Here is a 6,000-nt window from a genome sequence, read left to right on the forward strand (position 1 = left end):
TCTTTCCTTTAAAAACCTATGATGTTTGCGGTATTTATTGCAATTTTAGAAACAAGGTTAAGAAGGCTGCCCTGATAATTAAAAAACAAAACAAAACCGAAACCAAAACCAAAGGCAGAGCTAGAGGCCATCCAAGCCCTGTACACTCAACTCACTGAACTTGCTCTCATTACAGCTTTTGAAAATTAAGAAACACTGTGCTTGAAAATTATTAGCATTTTGGTTTAAAATTCAAAAAGAAAGAAAAGTTAATGGTAGATGAAAAAATATGTAAAAAGAGATGAAAAGATGGTTGAAAAAGAATAATTTCACCCTCCTAGAAAGCTCCTTGTATTCTTAACATGCCACTTTTAACCTCAGAGTAATCCATGGTTGCAATACTGTCAAATAACATATATCTGATCATTTGATATATTCCGTTCTGTTCTTCCTTTTGTACCCGAGAGGGTGCTCATATGCGTGAAGAGGAGACCAACCTCTAGGAGACACCCTTTTACTCTTGATGGCCTATTATTCTCCCTTAAAAGCAGGATTATTTTGATGATGTATAAAAGTATTTTAATCTCACCTTGACATTGATCAGACATTTTCTTCAATAAATCACAGAGGAAAACACTGTAATTATTCTTAAAATACTATAATTCCCTTCTCCAGGTCCTCTATTGTGAGTATTCAAACACAACACTTCTTATCACCATCTCCAAACCCCCTGCCTACACACACACACACACCTCCTTTCCTATCTTTACTAAGAGAGGAGGGAACTTAAGTATTAATCAAGCAGCAATATATGGTTTTCATTAAATTATGTGATTCTTCCTTTCTTTAAGGAAGAAAAGATCCACTTGGGTACTCAGTAATCAGAAGCAATGTTAGTTGGTTTATGCATTTTATTAAATGCTCTACCTGCTTTCTGCACTTCCTAATGTTCTTTAAAAGGGGCGGGGAGATGATTAAAGCAAAAGGATGGTTCAAGGTGGTTCCATAGTCAACACTCATACTTTATTAAACAAATATGTACTAGGTGCCAGAAACTCAATTTATTATTATTTGACCCATATTGCAGAGGTGAGCAAAACCAGACTTAGTCACTAGGCTCACAGACACTGATCAACTAATTAAACAAATAAAGGCATTATAAAACTATGGTACAAGGTGTCATGCGAGACGATAAAAGAACAAGATGTGCTTTGGAGGAATCAGAGAAGGCTTTCCAGAGGAAGTGAAGAATAAACGGCCAACTAAGGTTAAGTAAGAGATGACCAGGTAAGTGGGGGGAGGATGATGGAGGGATAGGGTTCTCTGCAGAACAAAAAGAAACCATTTTTCAATGGTCACGTAGTGGAAAAGAGAAATGACTGGCTAAAGAACTGAAATATGTCCAGTGTGGCTGGAGAGCAGCATGTGAGTGGGAGTGATGGAACTGGAGGCTGATTAAGTGGACATCAGACTACACAAGGCCATAAGGGATTGGGAAAGGAGGCTCTGGATCTCTATTCTTAGAGCACCAGGAAGTCACTAAGGAGTTTATTTACATGTAAATGATAAAACAGTAGCTTAAGCAGAAAAAAATCTGCCCAATTTATAAAAGTAATTAGAAATATGGCACTTAAAAATATTCTACAGATATATGCAAGTTGATCTTTGTTGGAAAACATAATAATTATCTACCTAATCATCACACTTTACAGTTCAATGTCAACAGTCATGATTCCACAGACTAAAGAGAGAAGAAAGGAAGACAACTGAAGAAAAATCTGAATATAAGTACTTGAACTGAATTAACTGAATTGAGGAATATATAATATACAATGTAAATAAATTATGCATATGTATTTTATATTAATAATTTGGTAAAGGGAATTATTTAGTTTAACAAAAACTTACAATTCTACATTAAAAATATAACAGAAATGTATAAAACCAAAAATTTCATACATTTATAAGCTAATACCCACTACACAGAAAAGAATAGATGGCAGATTTGAAAACTCAGTGTTTAAATCCATGAAGTTTCCCTAAGTTTTTGATGTTATCACTTTTACCTTTATCTAGACCAGAATCGTTCATAGTAGCACAACTGAAATGGACTTATTTGTTGAGTGAATTAATGAACTTTCTCAAATGTTTAATATACAATAAAGCAACCTAGGTAATTTAAAAATATTGTGCCTGTTTATAGTAGCTGCTGTTAATAGCAAGTTGAAGCAGAGAAGCAATGCGCAAATGTTTGCTTTTTCTCTGCCTCGAAGCATATCAAGAATCCACATTTAAGAAGGGAAGGAGGGAAACTCAGTTTCATTCCACTATTGATCTATCAGACAGGAACTTAATCAATCTTCTTTATAAGCTATTAAAGCTGAGCTTGAGAAATGAACTCACCTGATGCATTCAACATTGATTGCCTCTTTCTAAAGACTGAATGCGTCAGTCTTATCTACTACTACAGCTGTGATTCAATTTTTAAGGGGCAAGATTTTCCCTTCATTAGTTTCCCCAAAATGCTCCAATTAAGAAAAAGCAGTTTTGATAGCGGTCCACAGTGAATGACAAAAACAAAATGAAGACCATCACCCTCAATTTCAGTCACAGCCTCCAGAGAAAATGAGAGACCGAAAGCACACGTTCACCAAAGGAAATTCAGCACTAGTCTCCCAAGACCCTGCTCTCGTGTGAATTCTGGAGAATGCTTTGGCAGCATCAACTAAAGTTGAGACCTTAAGCTCAAATAAATCTTGCAAATTCAAAGGGAAACTCAAGGCAGCTATAAATCTGTCTTTACTGCATAGACATTTCAGCCAGGGGCTTCTATATGTAGTATTAGGTTATGTGACATCCCATTCAGCATCTAACTACCTCATAAATAGAGGCAGAGAGGTCATTTTATATTTACAGGGCACCCCCAAAGTGCTAGATGCTATACACTGAGGGTGGCAGGAGCGGGGGCGGCCCCACGTTTTCAGTTTATTAGGAAAGGTTAATAGCACAAATCCTCAATGACCAAAGAGAGTTCCCTTCGGCTCAGCTTTCTGGTTTCCATTTCCTCTTTCTAGGTCCCCGAACAGTCAAGAAATTAAATACTGGGAGAAGCAGCAATAAAGAGTTGTCTCTTGAGGGTATCTGCCCAGTTCAATATGGAAATATTGCCAACTCCCTAATATAATAAGAACAACATTTCCCCCGGATTTGTTGTTAGCTTGTCTTCCTGAGGTAGATAAGAGGGGACAGAAATATCTAGTGCAAACCCCAACTTCTCCTGCCTTTCTCTCTCCTCTCTGCAGATGTAACACAGCTCCATCACAGGCTTTTGGGTGGCTTTGACAGGGTCTGATTTTCACTGGCTCCCCAGTCATACTCACCTGAATCCTTTCACAACATTCCTAATGAATTCACCCACAGGCAGGGACTGGAGCAAAGTACAGAGAGAAGCAAAGAGCCTAGGGCAACATTCCATATCAGAACTCTCTCCTGCACCCTCCCTCCCAACTGTCTTCTGGAAGCTCCTCTAAAGCAGGTTGGGAAAGGGATTAGATGGAGCCACACTAAGGGCCACACAGCCACTGGCTTGAATTCCTTCCTCAGCATTTTCACCCAGCCTCAGAGCTCTTCAGCCTCATTCTCAGTAAAAGAATCAACCTCTTTGCTATTAAAGATGCTGTTCTATGTGTGAATTCCCTTAGAAATCCAAGGAGTTAATGGCCTCAATATTTCTAGAACACCTAATACATTCAGGAGGATGGGATGCAGTATGGGGTCTAATGTTTATTTATTGCAAAAGTCAAGAATAGCTGGAAGTCCATTAAGAGGATGTTCAGCAGATTATATTAATTTGCAATTAATTTTCAGTGGTATTTATGAAAGAACCCTTTAATCAGCATAATTCAGACTTTGGAAATTATAATATTAACTAATATTAATTAAATAATAATTTATAAATTTCAATAGTTTTAATTATCTTTTGATTAAATTACCTGTTAGTCAATTCCACACTGCTTTTGATATTAATTAGCTAGCTTAAACATGATCTACTGAAACTACTCCCCCATGGATTAAGGCATATTGTCTAAACAGGTCAACACTGAGATACTTAAGTGTGACAATTTAGATTGCCTGATTAGGGAAATTAATTGTTTAAGGCACTGGCTTTTTCATTCTCACTTTGCCAGCGGGTAAGGTCTTTAAAATATGCCCTGGGTTTCCCTAGGCCCGAATTCTGAGACAACCCACATTCTGTTCTTCCCCCTCTCGTCGGTCCCCCACTCCTTCTCTATCCTGTTACGGAACGTTCCAGTCTTCTGAGACCTAAATTAGTGTCAGCCTATTAATCAGCCAACAAAATATGTCAGAGGAAAATGAAGTTGCAATCCCACCTCCCTCTACAGGCCGATGGCTCTGCCCCTCTCAGCGGGCTGTCTCTGCCCATGGAGCTGGGACCACAGGGCCACAGCCCAATTTAGGCCTCCTCTGTGCAGTGACAACCAGCCCAGACCTCATTTTTTTTTAATGTTAATATTTAATTTAAAGCCACCGACCCTCAAGTTCTCACATATGAGCGCGGCGTCCCTGCACGTGTTGCCCTCTCGCGTTGGCTGGAGCCCCAGCGCCCCCTGCCTCCACTGCCCAACCCCACCTCCCTCTTCAGAAGTTCAGATCTTCTGAAAATGGGTCTTTAGGAACCAGTTATCAAAGTGACAGTTCAGATTACTCATGAGTGTCACCCAAAAAGGCAGAAGGATATACACTAAACAAATAGTAAGAGAGGGATTTTATTTTTTTTGCCCCCTGAAACACAAAAAAAGCATACTGGTTTCCAGAAGCTCCAACTGACCATCTCCTCTGAGGAAACACCAAGTGAGTACTGAGGCTCACACCAGCTAAGGGGACATAACTTTGGTCACAGATAGTTCTGATACGGGGGAAAAAATCCTCACCAAGAAGGTGTTACAGTTTTTACAAAACAGAAGGGGCAAGTGGTCATTTTAGGTTATTCATATTATAACATGTTTTATATGCTAAATAATTTCATCCCAGAACTCATTATTTACAATGATTTATGAGGATAAATTATATTTTAGAGCCCTTGACTTTCTCCAGACTGTATCTGATATGAGTGTCCTGCACTAGAGCTGAGAATAGTACAGTACTTGCACATGAAAGCCACAGCAGCACATGAAGTAAAATAAAATTTCACAAACAAGAAAAAAAAGAATTTGTCATTTCCAAGTGTTGGCTGTTACTTCTGACTTATGTCACATAGTTTTGCCATTTATATAAGCTAAGCCTCTAAAATGTACATATGATATAAGAAGGGATATATTGCATACTTCTGAATTATTTTTATATCTATTATGGTTTTCTGTAATTCAGGGTCCAGTGATTTTCTTTTGGTTTTACCTTCCATTGCTTAGCCTATTCTTAAAAAAAAAGGAATGAGTTGTTTCCTTACCAGACACAATATAGAAAATTCTTCTCTCTACATATTATACTTGGAAAGAACATAGTTGTTTGTTTGTTTTTCCAAAAAGTGATTTTAAATGACTTGTAATTATTTGAACAGTGTTAAACTTACCGTCATGGTGTATTTCTGAATGGATGACTGATAAATTGTTCAAATGACAGGGAGTTTTTGTATAAATACAAATGACAAATTCTGTTAGTCATTTTGATAAAGGGGACGGGGAGTGGGAGGGATAGGGACAAATGACCATAACATGAGAATTTTAGAAATATACAATTTTATATTTATTCAATTCATAAACATGAAATCATGAGTTATGAAAAAAGGAATTGACTGTCTGAAAATACTTGCTCTACAAGAACTCAAATCTTTAGTTACACAGCACAAAGAGAAAGCTAACTACAGGTGGGGCTCATTGGGAAAATAGCACTTAAAATAAAGCTACATCTCAATTGGAAATCACTTATATATAATGTGTGAAATACAAAATACCTGAAAATAACCATAATGAGAAAGGTCCAGAAATGAAAAAAAAAAAAAAA

The sequence above is a fragment of the Monodon monoceros genome, unplaced genomic scaffold (assembly GCF_005190385.1).
Source record: "Monodon monoceros isolate NGI ecotype Baffin Bay Population unplaced genomic scaffold, NGI_Narwhal_1 Super_Scaffold_19, whole genome shotgun sequence".
Lineage (NCBI taxonomy): Eukaryota > Metazoa > Chordata > Mammalia > Artiodactyla > Monodontidae > Monodon > Monodon monoceros.